The 26,542-nt window shown below is 34.1% G+C and overlaps 1 protein-coding gene across 3 annotated transcripts in view; it reads left to right on the top strand.

Moving 5' to 3' along the window:
* Positions 1–262: 262 nt before the first annotated feature.
* Positions 263–26,542, top strand: part of LOC123679881 — a 165,010-nt gene continuing 138,730 nt past the window's right edge. For all 3 annotated transcript variants that reach the window (XM_045617428.1, XM_045617427.1, XM_045617426.1), the window contains exon 1: positions 263–437. The gene's annotated coding sequence lies outside the window, so the exon portion shown is untranslated. The remainder of the gene's footprint in view (positions 438–26,542) is intronic.

The following is a 26,542-nucleotide window of genomic DNA, read 5'->3' as shown; positions in this document are numbered from 1 at the left end:
CCGAAGCCCGCAAACGGGAAGAATAAACAACAGTATTAGGTAAAGGTTGACTAATAACCCTGCATCGAAATTTCCAAATTCCCTAAACAATCGAATTTCCAGCAAAGAAAATTAAATTCCCCCCTCTAATTGCCTTCCTTCCGGTTCAAATGAAGACACTAATTTAGGATGTGTCGGTTAAATAGCGGTAAAATACATTCCTCCCCAATGGATCCTCCTCCAAGGGAGCGTGCGCGTCCCGTGGTGGAGTTGAAGAAAATTTCATAGTTGCGTTTCCAACGTCAGTCAAACTTTGCTCTCCCCCATTTCACATTGTGAACCGACGCTCCTAAATCACGTGCGCTCATTGCGTCAAGGCGCACTGCGTGTTTCAGAACATTTGGAAAAGTGAAGACTTGGGCTGGAGGTGATTTTGGTGTATTAACTGAGTGATTAAGGTAAGTCGACTTGATATGGTTTTCACCAAAAAATTGATGCTATTGGAAGATTTCAAAAATCCGTTCAAAGTTTCGTTTGATCTTCGAAAAAAAGGGTGTTTGGAAATTTGACGTTATACTTTGAAGACGTAATACTAGAGGTGATGTGCAACAAATTGAGTTCAGTCAAGTAGGGGTCGAAAGTTGGTGGTTACTGAGCTATTATGATTTTTAATTTTTCAGAGTTGTTTCTGAAAAGAATTAATTCTATGAAATCTTCGAGAGTGTGAAAATTCAATTGATGCTCTAAAGAAAGCTAAAAAATAAGGATCCACTTGAGAATTGAGAATGGTGGTAAAAACTTATACCATCTAAGAAATAATTGGTGTTAAGTGGTCAAAACTTTTTTTTATGGATATTTTCTTCGAATCATTTGTGTATTACTGTAAAAAACTTCTTGGAACTTGGCGTGCAAATTACGTACATCAATTCCTTATTAAAATAGATTTCTCAAAATTTATAAATGTCAACAACTTTTTCACAGGATCTGGAAAAAAATTAAATGAAAACAGATACGTGATTCATTGAAGGTTTTTGTAGTTAATTTTCTCGTGAATCCTTTGGCCTTTTTCAGGACTTCTTTTTTGTTATAGTTTGATTCCTAGGGAACGAAACTGCTCCAATGTCGTCCTTCTTTACTTTTCCTTTTTGTTATATACAGGAGCGGACAAAAAAAAATTAAAAGTAACGTTTTATTAAGAACATCCTGTGAAGAGATCCTTTGACAAATTGATACAAAATACAACTGATCGAATAATGAACCGAACATTCTAATAATGTCAATAATAACTAAAATTCATTAAAGGAATGGACTTTTTCTGGAATTAATGTACGCTTCTGGTTTGGTATATCGAATGAAACTTTGCGATTCAAAACATTAATTTATCGTTCAACAACGATACCATATGGAAAGCTTTAATTTCTCTAAAAATAAAGATATCTCAATGAATGAACGAAGTAGAGAATATAAAAAATGAGCCAACATCTGAGTATTCGTGAATATTCTCCTCTGTCAATTCTCCACAGAGAGTGTTTAGAATAAAGCCTTACTTCTCATGGTTTTTGTCCGCCCCTGTATATGACAAAAAGAAAGTCGATGAAGAGGACGTTCGAACAGTTATATTTCCGGAGAATCATGCTACAATTCAAAAATTAAAATTGCTAAAATCGGCCAAAGGGTTGAAGAGAAAATGTACTAGATGTTCTGTTGTGATTCATCCTTTCCTCTAATTTTCTCGGTGGATAATATTTGATGGTCTCACAAAATGGATGTATTGAAATTCCAAAAGATTGAATTAGTAGCAATACAATATTATACAGAGTGAGTCGGAAGGAACGAGCCAAACTCCAGGAGCGTATCTTACACGTGAAAATAATTCTAAAAAACTCATATGTTCTTATACGATTCTCATTTTTTTTGAGCTACAGTGTGTTGAAGTTAAATTTTTTTTCAAGTTTTTCTCTTATGGTAACTGCACTTCAAAAGATTTTCAACTAAAATTTGGCATAAATATCATCATTGATAGTACACCATGTGTCACTGTTAATTTGAAAAATGTAAAATGAATCTTTGTTGATAAACTTTATGATCTCTTGTAGTTTTGTCGTATCTGCTACCGATTTCGAGAAAAATTTTTTAAAAGATTCTCTCGAAATCATCAGAAAAATCTAAATTGTAATGAAAAATCCAGTTCAATAAGCTGTGGTGAATAAATTAATTATTGGTGATGAGAAGCGGGAAACTATTCAAAACATTTTAATTACGCTATATCTCGGATAAGAACATATGAGTTTTTTGAATTATTTTCACTCCTACATTTTATCGAATTAACAGTGGCTCACAAAAAAAAAGTTCTGGAGGGATAGTATTCCAGAGAAAATATCATCCTGTGGATTTGCTATCGAAATTGGCATGTCACATAATGTGAACTATCAATGATAATATTTATGCCAAATTTCAGTTGAATATCTTCTGAAGTATAGATACTATAAGAAAAACTTGAAAAAAAAACAAATGAGAATCGTATAAGAACATATGAGTTATTTGCACGTGTACAATACGCTCCTAGAGTTTGGCCCGTTACTCCCGACTCACTCTGTATAAGCTTATATTCCTGGCGAGTGTAGTAAAGTATCTTATATGCTAGAAAAATTATAATATATTAGAAAATGCCCTCATATTGGTTCATGACGTTAGGATTTTTTTCGTTCTATAAAGATTTGTCTCCTCGCGTTTTCATTTTTATAACCATTTTAATGATTGCACGAATTGTCGCATGACTATTTTACTTGAACTATCTCTTGTTGTATTTCATTCCTTTTCGCAACATCCTGCTGTACACCTTAAGAACATATGAATGCGATTCTTTTTCGGTACAAGTAGAAATTCCAAAGAATTTCCTAAATTCAAAACGATAGAAATAAGAGCTTAATTTCTACCGTTTTCTGATGGAAAAACGAGATGTTAGAGGAAAGGTGAGGTAAATTCCTTAAATGATAATAATGACAATAATTATGTCTTTACTTTTGAGAGCTGATCAAAATTAGCACAATTCAGCATAGATAATTGTACTTTGAAAAAATATCTCGATAAGTTTAACACGAAGTAACTCGCTGATCTACTCAACTATGAGATTACAAGTGTCTAAAACAGTAAAATGTTTTCACCAACTATGGAAGATAAATAGTGATGAAGCTGATACACAAAATGCCGTAGTATCTGGAATATATTATTTTTATTTAGCTTTGAGTGCGAATCGTGCGAGTGTCCGTTATTTATTTTTTTTGAGAGATAATTGAAAAACCGGTCAATATTAAATAAGAAACTGCAGCATTTGCTCCTATGGAATGCGATTACCCGAGAATCTACTATTGCTCATTCATTCATGCGCCAAATGTACCTACCCTTCGCGACCACATAAGATAGATCTGTATTTACTTATATGCGTATGAGCTGTGATTGATTTTGGTATCAGTTATATTTCATTAAGATAAAATTCGGAGTGAAAATTCGGAATATTATTATTTCACATTATCCAACTAGAATTCAGACTAGAAATTTTTGCGTTAACTCGAGTGGTAAGCATACATCGAGCTTCTTCTCGGTTTTGTGCAATCGTTAGCTCTTAGGCCATCCAAACAGTGCTGTTATGACGATCAGACTTGACAATGATCATGATTTTATCGACATTTTCGACAATGGACTAGTTTTCATTTTTTTGTTAAGGATTAATTCTAAAAATTTTAGTAAAATGAAACAAAAATGTGGAAGAATCATTGAAATATCTCTAGAAATGAAAAAGTTATGGGACTTTGAAGTTGCGCTTTGAAGAATAATTTCATAATACGTGTAAGTGTCGTGACGTCACACACTTGACGACTGGTATTCGCAGAGTGCTTACGAATTCATTGGTGTACAATCACTTGTGCCGTTCGTGTCGTGTTTTGTTCGTTACACGATGGCTGAAATAGCTTAATATATACATACATATAAATTACTTTTTTCTCTTTTTACTTTTTACTCCTCACATAAATATGTTTTGCCATTGATAGACTTCAACAACCAGTACTCAACTACAAACTGTTTATGAAATGTTTTTTTAAATAAATCATCGTTATGAGATGAAGCAAACTCAAAAGTAGATACTTACTTGAAAAGTTTAACTCCTTTTATTTCTGCACTGACATAAGATGGATTTGAAGAAAAAAACTCCATCACTCTGCGAATATATCTATTTTAGGCAAATTGTCACTTTGTCCTTTCACGAAGCCTTCTTCCATTATGATGACATAAAAACAAAATTCGAGTTAAAACTACACTGTACAACTACAAACAGCGCGAGAGCCTTGGCGCGGCTAAGTATTTAAACGTAATTTATGGTGTAGCGATCACAGGCAAGAGCCGTGAAGTCACAGACCAAAGACGTTCCGCGCTAAAATACGTAAATTTAAGTAATCCATTTCTCAGTCATTTATCGATGGATTTTCAAAATTTTTTCACTGATTTATCAGTTTTGCTCTATATTTTAATGCTATCGTGTCAAATATAGTATTATCAACATCACTAAACTAGTCCATTGACCTTCCAGTGCGTAGCTCATCTTTGACATCGATATTACCGGAATGGAATCGACGAAACCAAAATAGCATGTGATTGGCTGATACAGTATGAGGACCATAAACACTATTCACATTTTCAGCCGCCTGGCTCGCATTTTTGCCTTTATCGAAGAAAAACTGTGAAATTATGCGTATACTCTCTTTGCTAGTGTCCATTAATGACGCGCGTTCAAACTAAACTTAGTCAACTAATCACAAAACTGTCACAGAAGGTTTTGTAGTAGGAAATCGTATCTTTCTTACGCCGCGTCGATCGGAATTATACAACGCGAGATACAGATAACTGAAGCCATCTATTGAAAAAATAATGGATTCATTTTTACTACACCTAATATACATAAATGGGTCCATATTCTTATGCTATTTTTGTCTTGAAATAAATCTTATTCCTTGCAACTTGTATACCTACATATTCAATTAACACCTTATTATGAATTATAATTCATTTCAACACCTTTGTACATTATATCTCGATTAGCATGTCAACGTTTAGTTGCCTAGGAATATTTTATCGCCTGAAGGAGCTGACATGAGAGAACCACGTTCAAAGAATACCATATATTGATTGGAACTGGCGGCTTACAGAAAATTGACGAAACAGCACGTTATTCTGCCCGAAATAAAACTGACGTGATTATTTCTCATACCTGAATCGATGAAACTGACTAAATGACGCTTGCAAAAAAAGGCGAAGACAGACGTGCAGTCAGGAGCTTTTATATTTTCAATCTTCGAACAATGATTTTTAGTCTTTTAACGCTGATCTACAACCATTTTTCTATTTCAGATTTCTGCTTGATTGTATCGATAATTTTGGCTATATTGTAAATTTTTTTTGCACTTTCAGGACTATATTGACTACCTACCAATTTCATTCAATAACGGGAGTGCAGTGTCACATTCCATCCTTCAGGGATTAAATATCGACGAAAACCCCGGATGAAATAAATGAGAACCGCCTGAATGTAATAACTGTTTTATTGACAACAATTACCTAATTACCTAATTATTATTAACGCCTTAGTTTAGATTAGTGATTATAGCGTCATATTTGAAAGAATTGAATTGGTATTGTGTTTCACTACTTCCGGACCAGCCTATAGATTCAAAAATAATTCAAGCATATGCGCTGAGTAGGTACTGTCGATTCCGTCAAAATTTGAATCTTTACCTAACCCAAAATTTTCAAGAGTTATCGAGAGCTTTTGACTTGTATAAATGTACGTTTCAATTTCAGAAGTGCGAAAAATATTGTATGCACCTTAGGACTGTATACTGAATCCCACAGGTAAATTATGTTCCACTCTCCAGTCGGGGCATAAACTTTACCTTCGGGATTAATTAATTACTACTTCATTTCTGCTGTAAATAATCCACTATTACGTAATCATTGGGTGGATTCGACATACTCAATTCAGTTTTCAGTTGTGGTCGAAACTTACGGGTCTGTAGGGGTTTTCTAAATATGTTTGTAACAAGCAACATATTTGCTTTCGATTATAGCGATCTTCCAACTTTTCGATAACATTACTGTAAGACGATTTGTTTTTCGCTTCAAAATAGGCCTCAGTTTCGGCGATTATTTCTTCATTGGCGCTAAATTTCTTTCCAGCTAGCATTTTTTTGAGGTCTGAGAACAGGAAAAAGTCGCTGGGGGCCAGATCTGGCGAATACTGTGGATACAGGAGCAATTCGATGCCTAATTCATGCAATTTTGCCATTGTTTTCATTGATTTGTGACACGGCGCATTGTCTTGATGAAACAGCACCTGTTTTTTCTTCAAATGGGGCCGTTTTTTAAAGATTTCTTGCTTTAAACGATCCATTAACGCTATATCATAGTCGCTAATGATGGTTTGGTCCATTTGTAGGTAATAAACTTTTCAGTTGGCCTAATATCATGTATCGAGTGTCCCAAATTCGTTGTCTAGTGAGGAAATCTCAAAATCTCTTTGATCCAGGACAAAATTGATGTCATATTATCGGCCTCCATTTTCAAATTGGTAAATGTTGTTCTTTAAATGTGACCGAAGGAAAAAATCTAACAGTGTTGAATCTGGAGACCTCGGTGGCCATCGATTATTTCAATTATCTTCAAGTTCACAGATTTTATCTATCATAAATATAAACTTTATTGATTTTCCATGTAAAACTTAAACTTTTGATGTTTTGTATAGTTTCATTTATCATGTTATATATTTTATTTCATTTGTTACAAAAATCTTAAAATTACCAATTCGTATTATAAATTACCTTTTCATTTTATGCCATTTCCTTATTTTGAATTTATGAGGTTGTGGTTTTCACCAGATTACTTCTTTCAAAAATCGACAACGAAAATGTGCCATTCATATGTTCTAGCTCGAAGGTATTCTGAGATCACCTCACTAGGCAACAAATTTGGGACACCCCATACTTTCAAAGTTCTACTCTTTCCTAACAGACTACAATACAATTACCGACCCTGAAAATTGCCAAGTCATGAAAAGGAACAAATTTTTCGAAGAAACGAAAAAGATAATTTCATCCCTGTCAATATATGCTATTTGTATATTGGTACCAAATTATAGAAGACCTGCATTCAAATTCGTCCCTTCCGCATAAAATCGAACTTTTCATTTAAAAAAATTACAGGCATACGGTCGACATGACAGCCCGTTGTTACCATAATTCTGTCCTACTAGATTGATGTTGAAATTTGTTATCGACACGAATTGGGTCAAGAGTTATTCCAAAAAAAAATCTCAGCGCCTTTGAGTATACAGTATTGTGGATTGCTGATTTTTTAAGGACGAAGGATGTGGCACTGAAGGGTTTTGCTATTGAGAAAAAACAGTATATTTTAAGAGAAATCGATGGATGTTTATTTCATTGTAAAGAGAGTAGTATGCCATTAATGATGGAAAACGATATCCTTTTCATAAAATTTTCTATGATCAATTCGTATAGACCATATGTCCCCATCTTTAAGATCTTGAATCGATTGTGGAGCATTGATATGAACCTCATCTTGAACGTGGCCCTAAAAAAAACAAACTGTAAGATCTAAGTATTGATGCAAAAAATGAGAATCAGGAATCAACGAACTCTCTTAGTGCGACGCACACGGTTTAGATTCTTCACATCATTTACTGGTCCCAACAGCTCGATTTCTTCCTCCAGTTTCACTATTGCCGGCCGAGAAGGTGCTTCACGAAGATCGAAAATTAGAATTTTGCGAACTTTTTTTTTTGCCAAATTTTCACCATTTTGTAGTGAATTTTATTTATTTCAATGCGTAGTTGCATTTTTAGTAATGCCGTAATTTTCACCTGTCAAATGACAAAAGTTGACAGCTTCGAAAGTGACAGCTGCACCGTGAACAGGCTTTTAAAAAAGAAACCTCTTATTGCAAAAATCTCTAGTAGGTACATGCATTTTTGAATGTTTAGAATAACTGTTAGATAAAAAAATAAAATGAAGCTGTGGTTGCCATTCACTTCAAGCACTGAACTACATAATATTCAATCACTTGGTATCTTTTGTTTGTAAATATATTTATACGTATGGAACTATAATTTCTGTATTATATCAATAAAAAATAGGAATTAGATATTTAAATTCATACTGATAACTAAAGATTGACTTGAATATTAAAATGATTATTTTTGTTTGTGGTTTCCAAGGGCCTGATAGGCGAATGAAGAAAAGAGTTCTTGAAAGTTCCTGACGTGAAATTAAGGATTTTCTTCTTGTTCTTTTATGGAATTTTTCGATACTTCCAAATGGAGACATATCAACGTCAGAATGATATTCTAGAAATTCGTTACATACAAATTAAATCGATATCTGCAGGGCGCCAAATTCAATATAATTTCCTAATGTAGTAGCATAATCGTGAATCATTACAAGAAGACATTATCAACGTTTATTTATTACGGAAAATGTCTAAAAACATCGAAATAATCATTCTACCCAACATTCCACCAAAACTCACACACGTGAAAACAAATCGAATTAGTAGGCCTTGGACGGTAACTTTCGCTGAAAGCCACTCAGGCGTCAGGCAGGCGTAAAATGATTATTTTCTTCAATCTTAGGATTGATTGTAATTCAATCAACTCCAAATTCGTTAGGAGTAAGGACGTTGAAAAGGAATAGCTTTGTGGACATTTAATAGGAATAAAAGATTTCTCACCACTCTGCTGGGATCATCTAATGGACTCGAGCATTTTCTGAATTGAGTCAATCTCTAGAAGTCATTCTAAGGAAAAAGAAAATCTTCAGCTGGGTTTTACGATATTATTTGTGGGAAATTGTAGAAATGAGACTATTGAATCAGAATTAAGAGTTGATGCAGGGCCACCGCCTGATATTTTGGTGTTCCAGCAAAATAAAATTTCTCCGCCCTGCTTTGCCTAGTTTATCCGAATTTTTCTTCAAGTAGCTTTGGTTATTCCTCTCAGGCATCTTTCCATTTTCTTGTGGAATCGAATGTTTTCAACTCAAAATCCCTTTGTTAAACTTATGGAAATACGTTTAGTTGATTCAATCAAAAAATGTCCTGCATTATTCGATAGTACAACACTCTATATCTTTATAGTTTTATACCTGGGTTACAAACAAAAAATCATATTGTACACCTTGAATTTCTTCTTCCTTTGTATGCCTGCGCAATGGTATCATGGTGCTTGTACACTAATTAGGGTAGGGGAAAGATATTATATTATCTATTGCATCTTTCTGAGAACCCAATGAATGAGAAAGTTGTATGCACAAGTACCACGAAAGACCATTGCAACTCTAATGCAGGTACATTTATATTAAGTATTCTGACGAAAATTTTGGCTGGTTACACACATTATGTCTAATTGCTTTTTGTCGCCACACATATGCAGTTGAGAGAACCTATTGGATGGCTCTTAGTAACTTTTTAATTGTACTATCTACAAAGATAGTACGCATGCCAAAAACTATATCTTGTTTTAAACGGACACTGCGCTCCTACAATTTGGCACGCCAACTAGATTTCCGATGTGCCGGTCCTGGCGGCAGCTCTGAGTTAATGGAAGTGCATATTTGAAGTGGAAACTTGAATCGACATCAGGTGATTTTAAATGGTGTTTTTTACCTGCATGGAAAGTTTCTATGGTCGTTGTCTTTGTCTATGGTTTGACAGTTGAGAATGTCAAGCTGTGTTGACATTTCTGTTCAATAAAGATTGGAAATTCATCATGAATCATCATCAGTCAAAACAACGCTTCCGAATTGTGAGAATTTACCTTGAAAAAAACATAACAATGTATAAATCTCTTCAAGGAGTTCATAAAGCACTTCGTCCATTTCACGGATACATACTCAGCCTGGTGGGTAAGAAATCCGTGCAGTTATTGATTGTTTTAGCACTAATTTTACTCTTATCGAATCAAAATCATCAACAAGTCAACGGAATGTGTGTACCGATGAGAATATTGCTGCTATAGTGCGATGACTCCGAAATGTCGATACGTTGCCGTTCTCAACTTGTTGGCCTTTGTCTTTCGACTACGTGGAAAATTCAACGTAAGAATTTTTGCTAACGTGCCTATAAATTACAGCCAAATCATCATCGTTTAGGTCGTTTTTCCGCTGATTGGGCTAATTTGAAACTGGTCGAAGATGACCATTTCAATTGAAGTAATTGTCGCACACTAGCGCGGGAAAGTGGCACTTTTCGAGACAAAAACAATGGGGGAAGTTGCTATATAGGTTATATTGTATGGCCATTGTATTGTAAGAAGATTTTGTATGTTGTTACGTTCAGCAAACGCTATTAGAAAATATAGGCTCTTCAAGTAATTCTCAGTTATTGTCACGTTTTTAGTTAATTAAATTGGTACTTTTCACTTAACGAATTCATTTCAGATACACAACCATAAATAACTATCTACAGATAAAACTACATCATTTTTTCCCACTACTACATTAATTTATTTCCACAAATTATATCTACTTGAGTGTACGGCACTGACCGCCGTTTACGTCGCACTGCCCTGCTCTGCGGCTTCCATTGGTTATATACCGATGGCACCTCTCTCCAGAAAAGACTTGATCTTTCTATCAAGCTATCGGTGCGTCCGGTACATTCTAGAAAGAGACAGTGGCGTAGGGCTTGCGAATTCGTTACATTATCTTATTTCTACTGATGGGTATATATATTTATAACTCGCTCAAACAGAAGAATTCATTGATGCAGCCTCATGAATGGTATGCTAGGAAAAATACTAGTTAGCTGTAACATCGTTCTATTCATAAGAGGAGGTGAAGAGAAAGAGGAAGAACGAGAAACAAGAGATTGAATCAACCAATTTCAAGTCATATTATGTGAGAGTGATAATATAAAAAAAATTTAAAAAATTTTAAATGCGCGTGATCAACAAATGCACGAAAACCACTTTTATGATAGAAACCAATCCCAATATTTGTACCTGTTGAAAAGAATGTTGAATGAAACCTGATGTCTATCCAATATTCCTTTAGAGAATATTCATCATTCCACATGTCGACAAAATATTATGAAATCCATTCCCAGCCATGCGTAGTTGCTGAACAAATATGTTTCGAAATGAAAACAGTATAGCCTCTACTAGTGTGGAAGAGTTCCATTTCGCAGTTCATTCCATGTTCATCCACCCAGATTGAAAATTGATCCCAGTTTCGGGAATTCCATTACAAACGGAAACTTTCACATTCGAACATTGCTTGCTCTCGGTTTCTGTGGTCCACTGAATGATGAAAGAAAAGGCGCAGATGTTTTACAGAATGCAATTCATCATTTTCCTCGATCAGCTTGAATAGCCGATGAACCGTGTTGTACAGGGTGGGCAAATAAGCGAGGTAAGCGGCTATATCACAAGATCCACTCATCGTAGGGACTTGCGGTAAAAATGTTTACCACTGAAGTGTACAAGAAAACACACTGGAAATTGTTTTGAAGTTCATACCTCTACCGCTAGGGGGCATAATAGCTATCGTCGAGTAGAAAAATGAATTTTACTCGAAAATGTTTCATATGAAGTTGAAGAAAGAATATCATCACTGTAATCCTTGTGAAATTCTCAATCTTTTTGAATTGTCACTTTTGATTTTACGACATCAAATAAGGGTAGATGAAAAGGAGAAATCTGACTGATTGAAGTGCCTGTAACTTCAGTTTGGCCAAACATTTTTGAGCAAATGAGATCTCGTTTGAAAGATAATATCTTGTTGATTGGAGACAAAATATACTCATAATAAATTTGTTTTTGCTGCTTTCGATAGGGGGCGCTAAGTCATAAGTTCATTGTTTTGTTCATTTTACTTCGAAATTTTAAATGTAATAATAGAATTTTTTTAACAGAAACAATTCTATCAAATTTGCATGAAAAAACCTGCAGGTCACAAAGCGCTAGTTTCAGGCGTTCTGGAGTTTTGGCTGAAAAAATATATTCTTCAACTGATGCACTGAAAAACTAAATTTTGTACTCTTTCGGCCATAACTCCAAAACGCCAGAAGCTATCGCGACCTTCTAGTTTTTTCATACAAATTTGATGGGATTTCTCAGAACCTAAAGACACAATTTGGTTTTTCAATGCATCAGTTGAAGAATATCAGTGATCGCAAGTTTCTCCACAAAGAACGCACTTCTTATGTCCCATAGTGAATAAACATTTCATATCAACTCAAAATATATTAAGATAAATACCTAAATATATCAGAAATTCAGGAAACAAACTTCAAGCACGCCAAACGACGTGAAACAACCGATGACACTAGGAGAGCAAAAGTTGCCAAACCTTGGGTTTCAGCAGGTAGATACAGAAAATAATAAATATTGCTTCCAAATATTCAAATGGGCATATTTAATTGAAAATTATTCAAATAAATATATTTCATTCGATATATTATACATTCACAATGATAAAGAAAAATTGTTGATGTGAAAATATATCACAATCCGACAACGTAATCTAACCACGTTGGGAGCATGTAAAAATTGCGTATACTCCCTCTATCTTTGTTTATTGCTTTATAAGTTAACCCATAAACAAATAACAAAACCCTATTTCATGAGAAATGAGAAACAGTTATCCGAAGAAAATAAGTAAGTATAAGACTATAAGAAAGCGTATAAAAGAAACAGTCCTTCTGGGATACCCGTTGTCAGTGGGAGGGTCAACTTATCTTTTAAGGGGAAAACCTATTATCATCTTCTATTCATGAAATTTGGATCATCCTCCTGAGTATCATGCACCGTGTTTATAACGTCAAATGTCTGAAGGCATTTTCTCTAGAATTTTGCGTTAAAAGACTATACTGCTCAACAAATATTGAGGAAGTTCAAAATTTTGTGACCGTTTCAAAAGTTGCCGAGCCTTGCCCATCAAATGTTCATTTATGAGAAATTAAATGTTTACTTTCTTATATCTGAATGGTTTTTCTTCCCCTCGTTTTTCAGTTTCTGGCAAGTGTTAGTCGTTTACGTTTCTAAGAACTTTGGATCAGTTTTACATTCTTACAACTAGGGATCCAATCCCGCAGATGCGGGATCCCTCTGAACTTTTGCAGGATTAAAATTGCGGGATTTTCCATGCGCGATCTGCGAGATTCAATACTAAATTGCATATTAGACAATAAAAGCGCAAACATTTTTTGACACGTCCCAGAATAACTCATAAGTTACGAACGAATATGCAATACCGGTTACTGCTGAAACTACACTACGATTCAGGATCAGTAAATTGAAAAGTCATTATAACTCGACATTGAGTAAAGAAATGGTTAAAGGTTTATTTTTTAGGATAAAAGAGCGCCGTTCATTAATGACAAGTATATTATCGTATTTAGAAAACCCAGGCAAATATCTGGAATTTCTGGGAAAACAGTCAATGTCTACAAAAAGCAAATCAACATTAATTAAGAGTTTGACTAACAGGCTGAAAATAGAGACGTCTTCAGAAGACAAAACACAATCCCAAACCGAAGATTATTTCACTTATGATGATGAGGATAAAGTACCTTTATCTAATCTAGGAACGAGATGTGAACCATCGCCTTTGAATTTAGAAGAGGAATCGAATCAGAGTATTTGTACTGCGTGGGTACCAGAATCAAATGCGTCTTCTATGGCTGTACAAGCACGAGTACTAACACCTCTTGACAAGTTATTAAACCATGAAATGACCCTTTTTGAATGCAGACGGAATAGGTCTACATACTACATACTTAGAAGCTGTTTACAACTCCGATCCGCGGAATTGATAATTCTTGTCACGCAGATTTGCGGGATTTATATTTTGGTGCGGGATTGGAATCCCTACTTCCAACCAAATTTGATTCAAAATCGAAAAATTCTCTTTTACAATAATACCTAGACGTAAACTTAGTGCTGTAGCCAATAAGGTTATTGGTATGATAGAGGCAGGAGGCAAGCAGACTAATCAGAGGGATGTTGCGAATTCATTTCAAATTAGTGAAAGCGTAGTTTCCCAACTCGTCCATCTAGGTATATCAAGAAACTGGAAACGTGACCAAAATACCGAAAAGTGGACGTCCAACTTTTACCACTCATGATGCACAAGATCGGTTTCTGACTGTGTCTACACGTAGAGAGCTTTTGAGTGTTTGTCGAATCACGCAACAGGGACTTTTGAATGATTCAAGTGTTTTGGTTCGAATCGAAAGAGTTCGTCGAAGACTTCAAGGCATTCATCTCAATTTTCGACAAGTTTTGAGGAACATTCCACTAACTCAAAATAATATGCGATTGGAATGGGCCAATGAGCAAGTGAATGGGAACGATCAATGGAGGTCTGTGTTTTTACAGATGAGTCGACATATGGACAGATTTTGGATAGTCGGCGTGTTCGGGTAAGGACCCATTCTCTGGTGCACAGAAATCGCAGATCGGCAGAGGAAGTTCAGAGGTGGTAGAGTTACTGTTTGGGTAGATATTCGCTTCAATGAACGTACAGAATTATTGGTGCTTAATGTTACCATAAATGGGCGAATTTACATAGAAGAAGTGATTGAAAGTATTAGTCCTTTTATTCATTCTGCTATTGAGCAAAATTTCTTATTTTTGGACGATAATGTGCTCCTGCATCATTCGAGAATTGTCGATGAAGCTCTGAAAATTAGTGTTATTCCGCATTTTGGCCCTGCCCCCTTGGTACCCAGCTGAAAAGAGCTTTTGATTCTCATCAACCACCTTCACATACACTTGAAGAATTCCGATGACTTTTACCGCAACTCTGGAGAAAAATTGAACAAGGCTACTTCAATAATCTGATAAAAAATTCGCAAAGGCGTTGTCAAGCTGGGGTTGATGTTCGAGAAGGCAATATTCTCAACTGAACTTTTTTAAAATTTTTGATTTTGCATTACAAATACTAAAAATGAATTTCACTTGAAACTGTGGAACTTTTTTTTTTCATATTCTGAAAATTGTCGAAAAAAAAATGGAAACTTGTCAATTATAGACATATTTATAATAACTTATATCTCATCAGTGAGATTAATCGAATAAATCATAGTCCGGGAGGCAGGTACAAATTTGGTTAATCATTTCTTCTCGATTGATAAAATCGGTGAGATGCATCAAAAAAGAGTATCATTAAGATAAATATTATTTTATCTTCTGTATATATAATATATCATATTAATCTAACGGCATTCAGACAAATTTTCAATTCTGGAAAAAGTACCACTAGTTCGTTGCTCCAGCCACTGAGCTACCGAGGAGATTGAAGATTCTCCGCGACGAGGAACAAATCTCAGAATCGAGTGTTAGTACGCCTTACGAACTATATACATAATTCTCAAGGGTGAAGGAAAGTTAAAAGTTGATGGAAACAACATAACAACAATAATAACAACATCAGTGATCATTGTGATTCACCTAACCTTTCCTTTCGCATCGTCGATATTTCACGACTTCAGCTTGATTAAGGAATTTGAATCTTCCGACCAACCGACAGTCAGAGCCAATAAATTGGGTATATCTAGAACCAACCACCCCAGTGCCCTCTATTTTCTTTTAGGTGATTAGGTTATGCTTTTCCCAATAGAAGAACCAGTGAATTTTCAATAATTGCAATTATGGAAAAACTCTAACCATGGTTAGAGTTTTTCCTAGAGATACCTAGGTAACTTTCGAGGGTAAAAAGATGAACAAGCACAAGCTAGTTTTCAATTTCAAGTCAGAATTGTCAAGAATTTTTAAAACTTAATCTTGATCAAGTAGATACTTCACACATATTCCTTCTTCATTTCAAGGATTCGCTCCTTACTTCCGATTTCATTCAATATCAATTCTACAATAACTCCATGTTTAGAAACGAACACAAATTACAAATAATTCAACTGTAATAAAGAATCCATTAAAATGTTTTTCCTGGAAACAGTTTATCCATCTATTATGTACGTGAGGTGCAGCAGTCTCTAAGTAGATAATGCTTTATAAGAAACACTTTAACTCTTATCATTATTTGTAGGACTCGATACTGGGAAAGTGTTGTTTTACTCCACTTCAGAGGTCATAATTAAAAATACATTAAACTACAGCGTACTGATGGAAAACCAGATAGGCTGCTTCAATATGAAACATATAATATCTTCATTTCGTGCATGGAAAATGGCAAACCCTTCCGGTGAAACAGTGTGAACCGACCTTTATCGGTAATCAACTAACAAGGTGACCCCTAAAGCGTATATAAATAATTTATATTACACGAATATGACGTTTGTAGACTGGTAGATATAACTTACAAACGAGCGTTTGGAGAGTTAGGTGCAGCTCCTTCTCATTCGGATTAGTTATATTGCCTTTTATCTGGCTTATACAACTGCAATTCAAGAAGTTTTAACGAAAGATAGTTTGAGATGATCATAAAAATTCTTGATGTGGATTTTGTTCCACATTGATGGTTTGTATGTGATGTTGCTCGGAGTATAACAGGCCAATTGAAATGTCTCTGGTCTACCATAGTAAAACACTTTTTTTTTGGCAAAATTCGATTTTATCATTCAACATAGTTGCCTTCGAGGGCGATACAGCGATTACAGCGAACTTCCAACTTTTCAATACCATTTTTGAAGGACGATTTGTCTTTCGCTTCAAAATAGGCCTCAGTTTCGGCTATTACTTCTTCATTGGCGCTAAATTTCTTTCCACCGAGCATTCTTTTGAGGTCTGGGAATAGGAAAAAGCCGCTGGGAGACAGATCTGGCGAATACGGTGGATGCAGAAGCAATTCGAAGCCCAATTCATGCAATTTTGCCATTGCTTTAATCGATTTGTGACACGGCGCGTAGTCTTGATGAAACAGCACCTCTTTTTTCTTCAAATGGGGCCGTTTTTAACGATTTCATCCTTTAAACGATCCAATAATCGCTGTTGATGGTCTGGCCCTTTTGGAGGTAATCAATGATTGTCGATTGTCGAGCTTTTCCAGCAGCAGTTGTATGTCAACAGTGTCAAACGCTTTTTTGAGGTCTATAAACACAACAGCAACATATTTGTTCTTGTTCATTTCTTTTAGCACATGTTCGATCAGGTCAACTGTAGCTGTTGAAGTATTACTTTTTTTTTCTGGAAGCCATACTGATTCTTGTCAAATTTGATCGTTTCTTGAAAAAAGTCCATCATTCAAGGTACTTGAAAGTATTGATATAGGCCTGTAGTTATTTAAATCACATCTTCTTCTCTTTTTCCATACTGGTACCACCCTGGCAATTTTAGTTCTTCAGGAAATATACCATTTGTTAAAATTCTGTTGATCAAAGCCAACATTTTATCGCCTGTTGTCATATACAGGTGTACAATAGTTCGACCACTGTGTTATGAAGTTCAGTCATTTCTACTGGTTTTAATAATATACCTTTAGGATTATATTCTTCCTTTAATTCAATTCTACCAGAAATTGGTATCTTCGATGCCAATTCAAGACCTCCTTCGGAGAAATGTTTATTAAACTCCTCAACTATATCTGCATTATCAGTTAATATTTTTCAATTGAGGCTTTCAACCTTTTCAGGCACATAATGTCTAGTCCGCTGTCTTCCAGTTTCATTCAAAATTTTCCACATCTTCTTGCTATTTCCATTTGTTTAATTCAGTTTTCTCCCTATACTGCAGTTCTTTTTGCAGTTTATTTACTCGTTCTTTCAGCTCAGTGAACACTTCCTTCGTATGTTCATTGTTTACCTTTTTCCACCTTACATAGCTTTCATTTCGTTCTTCGACCAGTTCAATATACTCCCTGTTTATACAGTCATTTCCGTTTTTATTTTCATATAATGATTTTCTCTGCCAAGTTTCTTGTTTCATTGATTTATTCAATTAATTCCTCAAAAGATTTCATAGGTTTTTCTATCAATCTAGACTCCAGATCTGGTTTTCATCTTTGATAATCTATTCTTTTTCAGATTATCTTCGTCTTCTCATGTTTAATTTTGATTTTTTCTATGTTTATATACATTAGTTTATGTTCTGATATCATATGATCTTCTAGTATAATATTGCATTTAATTTCTTTATTTGCGAAGACTTGATCTAAGACAGTAGAAGTGTTCTCTGTAGTTCTGGTAGCAAATTGTTCTGAAATGGAGTTCTGGAATTCAAATGCATTTGATTCAATTATACTTTTATATTCTCTCACAACCTGGGTTTCACTCAACATGTTGAGATTTATGTCTCCAATTAATATGCAATCTTTTGTTTGAGCTTCTAGCAGGCTATCAATTTTGTCCAGAAATATATTATTCCTTTGAATATGATTAATCATATTCGATACTAGATACAAAGAAATAATAATATTATTTATTTATTATTTCTTTGTATAGTTAGATACAAAGAAATAATAAATAATATTATTATTAGAATTATTAGAAATAATAAAAATATTATTATTTCTTTGTATAGTTAGATACAAAGAAATAATAATGTTTCTATATTATTATTTCTTTGTATCAAGTATCACGCTTGAAAACGTTGTACAAAAATACTTCATATAGTCTAAGGCTGGAATTGCTCGATCATAAAAAATATGCAGTTATGCTACTCAGAAAAGTTTCCGAAGGAATAGAAACATCTGGTTGCAAAATTTTCGATTGACGATCAGATTTTTTGAACATCAATCAGTGTTATCATCATTCACATGTTTGATTGATCGGAGTAATGATTTTTCAACTGGTTTAAGAAAATTTATAAAATTATATGATTAGCCAACGAAATAATCCTTTAATGTGAATTCAGGATGTGGAAAAAGGAATTATCGTGAATTGCCTATTGAAAAAGTAATTCAGATTCAAAATAACACTTCTTATTGGAAAACTCTCTATTCAGAATGTTCTGTCAAATATTTTCTTTCAAATAATATATTCACACATGTAAAAATGAACGACGAAGTTTTGACAAGTATTTCATATTCTACGACAAAAATATGTTCACTCGGAAGTTTTACAACTAGTTCCCAATATTTTGACCAAGAAGTATACATCATTTTCCACTACAGGCCAATGTGATGTTTTCTCAGGCTTGCAATCGATGCAGTATGGATATAAATAATGCAGGAGGCTAGAACTTCTCTTGGAGATCTTTCCGAAAGATTGAAACTGATCCTATTGGCAAGTGATGGAAAACAACGTAAAAAACTTTCAAGTCAGATATAAGTGAATTTCTGTTGGTGATATTTGAAAAAAATGTTGTTTTTTGTTTATATGCAGGTACCTAATATTTGTGATTGTATGTACAGGGTGGGCAAATAAGCGAGGTAAGCGGCTATATCTCAGGATCCACTCATCGTAGAGACTTGCGGTAAAAAATTTTTCTACTTAAGTGTACAAGAAAACACACTGGAAATTATTTTGAAGTTCATACCTCTACCGCTAGGGGGCGTAATAGCTACCGTCGAGTAGAAAAATGAATTTTACTCGAAAATGTTTCATATGAAGTTGAAGAGAAAATATCATCACTGTAATCCTTGGAAAATTCTCTATCTTTTTGATTTGTCACTTTCGATTTTACGACATCAAATAAGGGTAGGTGAAAGGGAGAAATCTGACCGATCGAAACGCCTATAACTTCAGTTTGGCTCAACATTTTTGAGCTAATTAGATCTCGTCTGAAAGATAATATCTTGTTGATTGAGGACAAAATATAGTCATTATGAATTTGTTTTTGCTGCTTTCGATAGGGGGCGCTAAGTCAGAAGTTCATTGTTTTGTTCATTTTACTCCGAAATTTCAAATGTAATGATAGGATTTTCTTAACAGAAACAGAAATTCCATCAAATTGGCATGAAAACACCTGGAGGTCGCAAAGCGATAATTTCATGCGTTCTGAAGTTATGGCCAAAAGAAGATATTCTTCAGCTGATGCACTGCGAAAAATCAAATTGTGTTTTAAGTTCTGACAGAAACAGAAATCCCATCAGATTTGTATGAAAAAACCAAAAGGTCGAAAAGCGATAGACGACAATTTCCAGTGTGCTCTCTTGTACACTTTAGTGGTAAAATTTTTTACCGCAAGTCTCTACGATGAGTGCATCCTGAGATATATCCGCTTACCTCGCTTATTTGCCCACCCTGTACATTGTTATCCACTGATTTTGATAACAATTTTCTCAAAAACGGCAAAATATTTTTGTAATCTGTAAACGGGTTTTTGAAAAAGTCATTTTTTCGCTGACTTTTACGCTTTTTTTTACGCATCTTGAGGCAACATGCCTTAAGATGCGTAAAAGTCAGCGGAAAAATGAAGACGACAATCGTCGAGGCAAATATTCAAGCCCCATTTTTGCCATTCGAAGAAAAAGTACATTCTTTCTTTTTAATTTCTTCTTCTGAATACTATTTTGAACCATTAGCTATGTGCACCGTGTTTGATGTTAATTGTATTCTAGTTATTTTCTCGATATTGTGATAGTATGCCTTCTTAAATTCGAAAAGACTCTGAAATTTCAATAAAAATAAACAATTTTCTTAATAATCCAGGAAAAATTTTAGGTAAATAATTAAATGTCCTATATACCTACCCTTCATTATGATCCAGGCATAAATTATATATTTTCCTTATTTCATTAGTTACATTTGCCAGAATATAAGGGTTTACATGGATGCATGTCGATTTATTTGATCAAAATCAGTTTTGTATACTTACCATATGTTTCAGGGTGTCCCACATAAAGTAATTCATGGATCATAGCGATCTCTCATGAAATATCACTTTACGGAAAATTCAATTAACATCATTGAATTCTACGGATAAAATTGCCACAGGAATAATTTGACAGAAATGATGAATTCATGTCAACAGAAGTTACAGCAATATTTCGGAAATGAACATTTTCGAAACACACCCTGTAACTATGTAACGGTAATAGCTATGGAGTTACGGTTACGATTTTTTTCATGAAAATTGCATCTCAGACACCTCGGTTTTTATCCATCTTGTAAAGAAAGATACTTCTCATTCAAAAGGGTACAATATGGCCACCCTATACACTACACGAAAAATTTTCAACTGCGTGGGATCTATTGTCACTAAAATATTCCGCATTTTTTTCGATATTATTATTTGAATTTTTACTTCACATAAAAATGCATATTTTCAAGTAGGTCTAATTGGAAATATTGGGCAATTTTCTTCGATCTTCTTCCCTAATTCTGGTGAGACGCAATTTTACTTGAAGCTCAAAATTATTTCTGCACGTCTAAATTATGAAATATTTACGGAACTTCTAGTCATACATATTTTGTTCATTAATGAACTTGGCTGCGGAATTTGAAATCCAACCTACCCTGAACTTTCCAGACTCCAGGACTTTCCGATCGAGAGTTGAGCCGAGAGTTTTCTCAAAGAATTGGATTCACTCACTGATGAATAATTCGAGGTCAAAATCGATTCTGTCGTCACGCGAAATTCCATTTTTAATGCAAAATTCGAAGATAGATTTTAGGTCAGACTTTTTTATCCATTGTGAAATCGCAAAACGAACATAACATGAAAGGACAAAATGGAGCAATGTTAACAAAGTGAATGACTGCAGAACCTCAGCATGAATAAAGTAAATAGTTGACAGAAATTTTGACTTAGCGAAAAAATAATTTAATATTCTCAGCATTATGTTCTGCCAATAAGAATTTAGCTACTGTTCTAACAAATTCATAATTGCAAAAGAAAAAATTTGAATGGATATTGATTCCGAGAAAAAATGCATTCAAGACACATTTGCTTAAGAGAGGTTTATACCACGAGGCATTCTCGTGATCTGTCAATGTTGAACGATGAATGAAGCAATCTCAAACGTTGATCTCATTCACTGTCCTTTTCTACCACATGCAAGAATTCAAAATACGTATTTACGTCTTTACTTTCAATTTTATACAAATCGCATTTCCAGCGTTTGACAAGACTTGTATAATATTCTATGAGAAAATTCATGAAAAAGAAATTTTTGCTCGAGAAGTTATATCATTCGTAAAGAGCAATAACGAACAATTTTTGAATGAATAATAGTCAAAACCTAATTAATATAAATAAGAGTGTAGAAATGGGTTATCAAAGAACTGAGCTAGGTAATTCGCATCGAAAAATTGTCTGGGCTGTATTGTGTTTCATTCAAATTGCAATTTATTTGTGAAGACATCAGTTTTGAATTGACTATATTTACAGGATGTTCCCTAAAGGTATGAATGAAAATGACAGATTTCCATCGAATCTTTTCAAGAAAAAAAGTCCTATAACATGAGTCCGCGAACGCTTTTATGAGATACAGGTGTTAAAGTTCTTTCATAGCACCTTCCCTTCACAAGATATTTGACTTGAATTGGTATATATATTTCAATTCAAAGTTTTCATCATGTAGGATAACACATGATGAAAACTTTTTAATGCAAATCTACAGGGTTAATTTTTTCTGGAATGGTGCCCGCTTCTTTCTTCCAGAATTATTTTTTTGTGGACCACTAGTAGTTTAAATTTAAAAAAAAACTCTGGTTGAGTACTACACTTTTTGGTTTGTTGTTGTTTTGTGGTATCTGCAATCAAATTCGAGAAAAAAATTCTCAGGAAAATTCAAATCATTATAAAAATCCAGTTAGGTAACTGTGATGAATAAATTAATTATAAGTTTTGGTACCTATTTATTCACTCTGTAGCGAAGATTGATGAAGATTCGATAAACTGCTAAAAGGTAGGACTACAAGAAACACCCTGTATCTCGAAAACAAAGCGTTTGCGGGCCATTTCAGGAATCTCTCATTTTCCTTCATAACTCCAATTCAGGAACACCCAGTATATGATAAGAACAATTGACTCGGTTATAAAAAAAAATTATTTCGAGTAATTTGGTTCAAACTTCGTTATCAAACCTCTTTTCCTCACATTATAGATATGAGTAAACAATGTCGTAAAAAGTTTTTTTCGATTACCCACCCCAAGAAAAAAAAAATCTACGCCTTCGAATATAAATCGATGGTCTCTAGCATAAAATATAGCCTTCTCATTTTCGAACTAATCGCTGAAACGGTATTGACCCTTCTAAAATCTGAAAATTCGTTAGGAGTAAATTCAGCTTTCAACTTCATATTTTTCTTCTTCAAGAATTGGTTAAATTGTAAAGTGAAATTTGCTATATGAGCAATTCCTAATGAAGCCGCTCAGATGACGAAACCATTGTTGAAATAATAAAAAATATGTGGAAATTCAAAGTGTTTACATTTATTTTTAGCAAATAAATATGTCCATCAAGTAAGGACTGACTCCATGAAATATACAAATTTTTAGACTGAGATTTCATGATCTTATTTTCACAAACAATATTTTACGAATAAAGAGATAATAGATAATAGAGAGGAACGACATACTAATGGTGGCTTTTAGTGCCCTTCTTTCCCGAAGTAGTATAAGCAGATTATATTGGTTGGAAGTGATCGATCATCTGTTTTTCCTTGAGTGGAATTTGATAAAGCGCGAAGCAGGTTTTTACTCTCTCCTCATCATTATTTTTTGTTCTGAGCATAAAATTCAAAAAGCATAATCTGGGATTATTATTCAGGTCATATAGTTTTAAGGGTTCGCCGTAGCTTCTCGGTTCGAAGTTCATAATAGATATTGAATAATGAAATAACTCAGAAGAATTTCATGATATTAAACATCCAGCAATTCCAAATTACTTCTTCAATGGAGCTGTATTTCCTAGTATAATATCTAAGACAATCAAAAACACAAAGAGATTGATCAGTTGAATAATAGTGTTCCAATAAGAGGTTTCATTTATTTATTATCTGTCAAATTTGTAGTACAGAAAACAATTCTCCCAATCAACATATTTCGCGACAAAGATCACTACACGATATGTATGGGAATATTTCATTAGTTTCAATAAAAATTCAGTTAATTAGAGGAAATAATGTATACCTTATACTCGTACATTCTCGTATACGTTAGTTGATTGAACATTGTTTCATTGAAATCCATATTACCAGTTGAACTTTCAACGTTGTCATTTTGGTTTGAAAATCTGACATGTTTCAGATACGAGTAGATAAAATTATATTCAACGTACCTATATTTGCAACGTTCAGTTTTGAAACTAATTTTTTAATAACTATAATAGCATACGTTATTTCGTATATATTTTTAATATGCTGATATTGGACTTCAATTTCACATTGCATTGAAACAGTTCCATAACCCCATATCTATAGAAAATGTAGATTTCACGTTTTCTAATAACTATATAATACAACGTTGATATAAACAAATCATTTATATTGTCGTTTACTCCGGTTACATACACGTTTGTGTTCAACATTCTATCATCGTTCATGTTGAATATCTCGTTTAATCAACCTCTCAACCTTTTTCTGTCTTAAATGGTTGATAACGATGATGGAATATCCGTTTTAAATCGATGATAAAATAAGGTTTTAATCATGTTTCTATATTACGTTGATATACACAGTTATTTTTACATTATCAAGCAACGTTATTTCCTCATTGTATCAGAAGTTTTTAACAAATTTTCCAAAATTTTCCATTCACGAAAAGTTCAATTGAAGAAAAATTTGGTCAGATATTGTCTCTGAATCATATAATTTTTCCTCAATAACTTTCCATGTCTTTGCACCTTTTCCGATAAAAATTTGGATAGCCCTTAAAAAATCATATTGTTGGATCACATTCCAATTTTGCTCAAAGAATCAATCGCAAAATACAGTGACCAACTTACGTGAACCACCTTTTACAAAATTTTGAATTTCTGTTATGTTTCTTATAAGGGAGAATGTCTAAAGGTAGCTATTTTGAGTAATCCGGAAGTACAAGAATGATATCTCTTCATATTTATCTGTGATGTCGAAACATTTACACATTTACTTGAGCGGTTGTATACTATTTTATACTTTTTGTAATTCCAGCAAAGTCACCCATAGCACGCTGAAATTGTCCGTTTACATTCGAGAACAGAAACCAAGCATTGCCGAGCGCAATTAGGACTTGGCTGGGTGATCCGCCCATCAGTGATCTCACGATTAAAAAAATTGGATAAAAGAGAACATTAATAATCAAAGAATAACTCCATTGATCTAAAAACACTTTTCAGATTATTGATGTTCATATGGTCTCATTAAATTGTTAGGAAATATTTTATACTCCCCATAGAATTATTCCGAAAATAATTGTCGTCTATTTGTCATAGTGTAGACTCTAGAGATATTATACCTACCTCCTTATATTTTGCAGTACACAATAGATATATTCATAACTGCGAAATTATTTGTGATTGGATTGTTACTTGGTTAACGAATTTGTAATCAACTTGATTTGCTACATAAGATTGATTTCTCGGGATTCAGATTGGATTTCTATTCACGAGTATTCTATTGTTGACAATTCTTGTTATCTATATACCTACCTTGCGCTCCCACCAACCGAGAACATAGAAAACGTTAAATCCTGAAATGTTTTCCAATTTCCGCAAGAATCTAATGTAGTGGTGTCAGTGGGTTTGATGCGGAAAACGGTTTCCAGGGATCCGCGAATTGGATATATTTTATGTTCACCTGGAGAATACTATCTCCTGTTTTCTCGATACCTTGTTTCTCAAGATGAGCTGAATTTGTTTTCAAGCGCCAAAACCCGGGGTAAAACCGATTTTTTTTTCGAAAGTATAAATAGCATCGATAAAATCATGTAGGTTTATCAAAAAAAATTAAAACATCATCAAGGGTAGGTATCTAATAAATACAGGATGTTCCACCAGTGACGCAACAGAAATTTTTGAATTTTTATTCGACACAGTATTTTGTCGAGTCTTTCTCGAGCCAAGTTATGAGTTGCGCCCTTTTCCAAGAGTTTGGTGCTTCGTCCCGAGATCGCTGGTGTACTCATCAATTGGTCTATCCAGCGATCTCTGCCCAAGACATACCCTCTCACACCATCGTGAGAGGTGACCCTGTTGCAACGCAACTACCTCTTTAAATCCGCCAGGGCCGAAGTACTGTGGTGAAAAACCCATAGCGTCATCTGTGAGCAAACAGAGTCACTACAATATCATTAGGCTCCATTAGAGCTACTTTCTCTTACGTTAACACCCAGAAGGAGCAGTTTAAATGTTGATTTATTTTTGGTGAAACATAGAAAGTATAGCAAGGAGTAAAATACTGAATTTGAAGAAAAAATCGTGAAGGTTTTTTCATGTGAACAATTTTTGTTACTTAAATATTGTTTTTTGCAAGTTTTTTAAATTTTACAACAAACTAGCTGTTCGAGGAGATCTAAAATCGATGTTTAGTTGTTGTAAAAATGCCTAGAGCATGTAAACGTGGAATTTATCGCCAGCTAAGTGAATTTGAAAATGGTTGAATTATTGGACTACGGCCTACGAAAAGCGGGGTTGTCATTTTGAGAAATAGCTAATCTTACTAATAGAAATCCAACTAG

Source organism: Harmonia axyridis, chromosome 5, assembly GCF_914767665.1.
Source record: "Harmonia axyridis chromosome 5, icHarAxyr1.1, whole genome shotgun sequence".
NCBI classification, from domain to species: domain Eukaryota; kingdom Metazoa; phylum Arthropoda; class Insecta; order Coleoptera; family Coccinellidae; genus Harmonia; species Harmonia axyridis.
The sequence above is the reverse complement of the archived record's forward strand: the minus strand, read 5'-3'. Positions and strand labels throughout refer to the sequence as shown.